At 41.7% G+C, this 7332-nt stretch overlaps 1 pseudogene; it reads right to left on the bottom strand.

Moving 5' to 3' along the window:
• Positions 1-3325: 3325 nt before the first annotated feature.
• LOC149834957 (gallate 1-beta-glucosyltransferase 84A24 pseudogene) lies at positions 3326-4908 on the bottom strand (annotated as a pseudogene).
• Positions 4909-7332: the final 2424 nt, after the last annotated feature.

The raw sequence follows: 7332 nt of genomic DNA, 5'->3' as shown, positions 1-7332 counted from the left end.
AGATTCAGTCTTTGTTTTGTATATTATATCCAAATCTATTATGACCAATTTGAATCCTGGTTCACTCAAGATTTGGTACAAAAATAGAACAAGACCGATCTAGTCTGGGTTTGGATCTGGACTTGATCCAAACCTGCTCCATTCTGATTTGTTTTTGCTGGATCCAAATCTGATAATTAGATCCAAACCTAACCCTGTCTTTGTTTGGTCCTACTGGATCTAGTCTATGGTGGGAAATCGAGACACTCTTTGTCTCAATTTCCTTTATAACTGTGTACATAAATATATATATATATATATATATATATATATATACACACACACACTCTAATACTTAAATTTCAATTGGTTTGAAACTCATCTGACCCTGTTTGGTTGCAGCCAAGTCGGTTCCTTGTTGACTCAGTCTGGTCAAACTCGATCGAGTTGGTCCTAAGTCTAAAAAACTGAGACATAGCCAAGCTCTGTCTCATACATTTCGTTGACCAGACTCGGTTTGGGTTACACTCAGACTGAGTCAGTTTGTTCAGCTACCCAAGACAGAGAGCTTAGCTCTCTGTTTTGTCTCTCATGACCAGACTTGGTCTGGGTGAACTCAGACCGAGTAAGTCTGCATCAGGCCAAGACAGTGAGCCCAAAGCTCATTGTCTAGCCTCTTCCTTGACCTGACTCGTTCCAGGTGATCTCGAATTGAGTTGGTTCTACAAACAAATCGGGACAGAGAGTTTTCACTCTCTGTCTCATTTTTCCACAGACCTGACTCATATTGATCAAACCGAGTCGGTTTGTGCCTTACCAACATCGTTCGATCATGTCCCCCCGTCAAAACCAGTCTCGATATGGTTTTATCCAGACCAAGTGAGTTTGGAGTGGATCGAACCCTTTGTCTCACATCACCAATGACCGAACATGAGTCGTTCTGTACTGTATACTGAGACAAAGAATTTTTACTCTCTGGGAACCTTGACTAGACTCAGTCTGGGTTACACCCAAACCGAGTCCGTCCATTATGTCGTCGGAGACAGAGAAGTTAGCTTCTTTGTCTCGCCCCATGACAGTGGTCGGGCTTGGTCTGGACATTTATAGAAGGGCCAAGATAGAGAAAAAAAAAATCTCTTTGTCCCAGCCCTCTAGACTTGGCTCGGTATGGTTTACCCATACCAAGTTGGTCTGAATCTAATGGGCATAATGAGACAGAGAGCTTAGCTCTCTATCCTGTTTTTCCTCATCCCCAGCCAGGCTGGGTTCGGGTTCACCCAGGCTGAGTCGGCTGGGTGATGTCTATCCGGACTGTTAGAAAAAAAATTATGCCAAGGTTTTTCTGTACTCACTTTGAATTCTTCCTTCTGAGGAGAAGTAATACCTATGAACCTAGCTAGACTCAAGAAGTTCTAAATCGGGGTGTTACACAAACATGACTTTTTTCTTAAGGATTAAGATAAATATGTTGACGATTACATACTTTTAATTACACTACGACCTTGTCTCTTATGTAGAATTCAAGTCACATTTTTTTTATGACGAAAGAACCTTCACAAAGAATCAGGTCACTTAATGGGTCTGCCTCCCTGTGAGGAAAAACTCCGGGTTAAGGATACGAGCACCCTGCCTTATGTGCCCCCCCCCCCCCCCAACCATGATAAAGCAACAGCAGCTTGGACCCTTCTGACCACATGGAAAACCACCCCGATGGTAATTCAAGCCACATTTCAATGCACCAACAGGCTCTCTTCTCTTTGGCAGGTTCAGTACAAGCAAGTAACCGTGTGCTGTTTGAACCCACTGGTATGGGTGGTTGAATAATTGCCTGATTGTATAGCCACCGGTTGGGCTTGTCTACTGGAAAGGAGTTGGGGCCTTAAACCACGTGAAAACTGGTAGCACAAGTGTTGGGTCCATGCTGAGACACACCACCGCTAATATATGGGCATGCATGGTACCGGCCTTATGTACGCATTTAAGTGGGAATATATATTTCCTACAATCAATTCTACTTACAATTGAGTTGGAATCACATGATACTAGTTGTTTAGAATCAATCTAAACTCAGATGTGTTCAACATTATAGATTTAGTAGGAATCAACTTTTGGATCTTTTTTTTTGACGAAAAAACATGCTTTTATGATTTGAAAAAAACCCGATGCATTGGTAATTCTTGATTTTTAGACCAACGGAAAACTCATATACAGGTCGGATTCTGGGGATAGAAAACCTTGTTTCCCACTGATTAAAACATGTAAATCTTTGACCCACTCAGTTGAACGTTTCTGCTGCCTCGAGATCCAACAGGTCCTACCTAACCTTACTGTGGATCTGAAGTGGCCCACCTATGGGTTCGAGGCTCAATACTGGACCATGTGATCCCTCGTTTAAAAATAACCCCTAGTTTCAGAATAAAACAGCAGAAAAGGAGATCATTTTAAAAAATGCTGCTGCTGCTGCACGTCAATCACTCACCATCTGCTGTTGGGACCAACTGTGCAATCACATTGTACCCAATGATGCGATGACATATCGGATGATTTAACAAATCACGTTGTACCCAATTTTTATATTATGAGATCACCACTGTTCATCACTTCATTCACCACCATTCATTGTAAAATGATGACATCAGTACCTTTTGGTTGGGCAATGAATGGTGGTGATTGAAGTGATGGACAGTGGTGATCTCAAAACACAAAAATATTGTGTTTTGTCAAATCTCTTGATCGACACTACACCTGATCCTCCCTCTCTTGAGCAGTGTTGATGGTAATAATTTATGTCACAAAGACACAGACACGAGGAAGCGTGACAAGAACTCAAAAATCTATTATTTTTTGAAAAATTAGGACACAGAATTTCTATGTTTTTAGTTCATAAAACGATTTTTGTTATTTTATATTATAAATAAATTTTTTATTAAAAAAATAACATAAAATTATTAAAAAATATTATTAAAATATTGGCCATACCTGTCAGTGTCTGCGTCCGCATCGCATATCCCCCCTTGAGACTTGAGACTTGAGACAGGGGTAGTAAATATTGAGGCCGAATCAGGTGGAATCACACTGCACAAACTCAATGTATCACTGCACCTGATTTCCCTTCATCTGTTGTTAGGCTCCACAGTTCACAGGCTGTACCGGTCAGATGGAGGGCACTCAGTTGCACCTGCACGTTGCATTTGTGCAACGCGATTGCACATATGATCCCAATTCATAACAATCTGATCCCTGTGAAGCTGCAATCAAGCATCGACTGTTGAAAAAGGTTTCAGTAAGCACTCAGATACATTATCCTAACCGTGTCCATATCCGTATCTATGTGACAGCGCTACGCTTGAACAAAAGAAACAATTCTTTGGATGGACAATTCTTGAAAATCAATGGACGGTGAAAGGTATTTTAGTAAATTACAGAAAGCTATCCATTACCAACTACAACCTTACAAGAGATTACAGATGATTGACCAACAAATTAAGACCACACATTCACATCGATTCGGATTTCCGACCCAGTGAGACAATCTCATCCACAAACTCCTGGATATTCCAGTCCGAAGAACCGCCGTCGGCATCCGCCGTTCTCATCACACCCTTCCATCTCAGTGCACTCTGCCTTATCTCCGGGGCACTGTCCCCAGTCATCAGCTCCTCGATGCACCTCTGCACTTCCTCTCGGGGTGCAACCCCATTTGGACCCACCTGGATCCGGACCCCGACCCGGTATATGTCAACCAGGAACTTGGCGTTCGTCGGCTGGTCAGTCCACTGCGGGAATGCTATGACCGGCACTCCGGCAGATAGCGTCTCCAACGTAGAGTTCCAGCCGCAGTGGGTCAGAAATCCGGCGATCGCCCGATTTTTAAGGACATCGGTTTGTGGACACCATGAGACGACCCGACCCTGATCCGAAGTCTCCTCGACAAAGCCCTTTGGGAGACCTACATCCGAGTCGTCTCGTTTCGGTTTTGCTACCCATAGAAACCGGGTCTTGCTGTTCTTCAAACCCCATGCCAACTCTACCATCTGCTCGGCCGGGAGATCAAACATGCTGCCCAGCGAGACGTAGATGACGGAGTTGTCTGGCTGGCCGTCGAGCCAGTCTAGGCAATCCGGTACGACTGCCCACATATCGACTCGGGTATCACACGTTTCAGGCCGGTCAAGAAGAGCGAATGGTACGAGCGGGCCAACCGTTTTTATGGGTTGGAGTTCGCCCATGGACTCGATCGCCTCGAATTCGAGTTCTTTAACTGAGTTCGTGAACACCCACTTTAGGCTTTTCATCTTCTCGAAATGATCCGCGAGGAGTCTAAAGAAGATCGGGTGCAGGTTATTGTGGATCAGGGAGGGGAGATCTTCGGATTTGAAAAGTGGCAGACCCCGGATTAGAAGATCCAAATCGGTTTCAGAGAACCGGGTCAGGTTTTGGTCGTGACGGTAATAGATAACGAGCGTTGCACATGACTGGATCCACAGGGTGGCGCATGGGATCATGAGCCGGGCGCCGACGTCGAGGACCCACGGCATGAAAGCATTGTTGACCAGGCACGAGACCGGGCGGCCTTGACCAGCTAGGTGCAGGATGAGCTCAGTCAGGCTCTGTTGGCCGACATTCTCGAGCCGTTCCATGTACGTGTTCACGTCGACGTCTCGGTCGGACCCGGCATCCACCCCGCCGGAGAACGACTCGAAGTTGACCTTGACTTGCTCAGCAGCAGCCATGGAGGTGGAGAGGTGAAGGTCCTTCTGGGCGCTCAGCATCCGCTGGCTAGCATCTTGGGTCGTTGCTAGCGTGACATAGAGACCCTTTGCAGCCAGGCGCGCACCGAATTGAAGCATGGGGTTGAGGTGTCCTTGCGATGCGAACGCCACCACCATAACGTGTGTGCTCACCATTTTGCTGCTGCTGCTGCTGCTTCTTCTTTGGGGACGTAGGACTACTTCATTGAGGCCAACCAGTTTTATGGTGTATGGTCAGAACGTGTCCACCTAATCGTACGTAATGGATGACGGGCCAACTTTCATGAGATGCCCCCATTCTCACGGTGCTCAAGTGAGATGTGCGGTGGAGATTCAATAAAACCGACCATTGGTTTATATCCAATGTGAGATTTAGCTATCCTCCTTACGCATATGAGAACAGTTACATGTATATGAGGTTAATTATATTCCATGATTTCCATTACCACTGCACATTTCACTTGACAGCGATCATGTGCGTGGACCTGCTCTCACATATCTCACGGTTACTGTCATGGTTTTAAAACCCGATGACTCCTCAATCAACTCATCCTTTGAGTGACTGGGTCAACTGGGTGACTCGGCCGTTAAGTTTATATTTTATATAAAATATTTAAATATATATATAGCATATATATTTTATAGTATGTTATCAATATATTATATATAATGTGCATTATATGATATTTTTTTAATATTTTAATATATAATATTATTAATAATGTATAATTATATTTTTATATGTAATATACATACTATTATATTTCATATAATATATGTAATTATATATATATATATATATATATATATATATATATATATATATATATATATGCATGACTCCGCTGAATCATATATGGGCAAACTCAGTTGTGTCATGCTAAAACTTGGCTGACTCGGCCATGACATGGGCGAGTTTTATACATGGACGAGTTGTATTGGTTTTTGACCCGGTACATGAACGATCTGGGCCAAGTCACCAAGTTGACCCGATGAGTTTTCAAACTATGGTTACAGTCATATTGTATATGACGATTTTATTCCATCTTCACCATACATCTCACTTGATGGGAATGTACATGCATCTAAGAGTGTCAACAGGTGAGGTTTACCCAGACCCGACCCGGACCAAATCCTACAGGGACCAGGTATGGTGATAAATAAGAAGATCCGATTAAGACCCAGACCCCAGTCTGGATTTGAAAGTCCAATTAGTACATGGATCCGAGTATAGTTTGTGAAGTTTTATACCAGAATCAGTCCCGACCAGAGTTCTAATTAAGACCCGCAATTTTTCAATGTAAAAATGATAAAAAATATTATTTTACCTTATATGGTCCGGGTCTGGATCATGTAGTTCTTATCAGGACTGGGTATGATTTCTCTTATAGCAGACTCTATTAATTAGACTCGGATTCGGACCCAATTTGATCATACCCAAAAATTGGGTCCAAGCCTGGTTCCACCTGGGTCCGAACCAAACCCGACCCGTTGACACACCTCCATGCATCCCATTCTCACATATCTTAATGTCACTATTACCGTCATATTGTATATGACGTTATATTCCAACACCATTGCACATCTCACTTGATAGCTATGCTCTTAAAATTTGATAGTATGTTAATATCTAATTAATATATATAGAAGTTTGTGCCTGATTTTCTATCCTTGAATACATATCAATTAAATGTCACAAATTCAGTACGTTGAAACTACGATAGTAAAGTTGCTGAATTTACTAAATTTATAGAGAAGATGTGCTCTCCCTCATTCAAAAAGTGGTTAGTTTATTATCCAAATATTAAATCAATATCACCTTAAAGAGGTGAACGTATAAATATAGTTTTTAAAATTATATGTATTCTTAGAATAATCGGTAAGTGCTAAACCGCGAGCTAAATAGGTTTTTCAGGCTTTTTTCATTTTATTTTTAAATTCTGATGTGATCTGTGTACTTGATTTTATAGGGATTAGTTCTTGAAGTGTTTGATTCCAACACATGGCTGGGCTTTTATAAAGTTCGAAATTTCAACTGTCCAAAATCTGTGTAAATTTTTGAGGCTTTAAACATCATTTTTTTCATGGAAAACACACGATCCAGAACCGCATAAAAAGCGTGGGAGAAGCTGAAAACCCCATTCCATATGTGATTTAGCACCGAATGGGTTTAGCACGGACCCATTACTCTGTATTCTTAATAATATCATGTTTTATTGATACATTTTAGAATCCTTTGACTTTCTTTATTAGCATTGACTTTAGTGTTATGTCATAAGTAATCAATTTTTATAATAATTTTTAAAATACATAACAATAAAAAGTTAAATGTCAATAAAACCTTGTGACAATCTATCTCGCTCATCCGTCATTGACGGAGCAACTGAATGGACGTCTTGTTGGGTTTTTGAGGGTTAGTACCTACTTTTTTTTTCTTACATTTCCCCCCTAAGTGGTTCATTTCTTCTTAAAAGTTTAGTCAACATGGAAGAGTGTGAGAGCTTCTCTTAACTTTGAACTTTAGATTTGGATTTGGCTTTAAACATGAGTTTTGATTTGGTCTTGATCATGGTCATGCTTTTGGATTTTGACAATTCTTTTT

Source organism: Nuphar pumila, chromosome 6 (assembly GCF_984573655.1).
Source record: "Nuphar pumila chromosome 6, dmNupPumi1.hap1.1, whole genome shotgun sequence".
NCBI lineage: Eukaryota > Viridiplantae > Streptophyta > Magnoliopsida > Nymphaeales > Nymphaeaceae > Nuphar > Nuphar pumila.
Note: the sequence above shows the minus strand (reverse complement) of the source record. Positions and strands in the feature narration are given on the sequence as shown.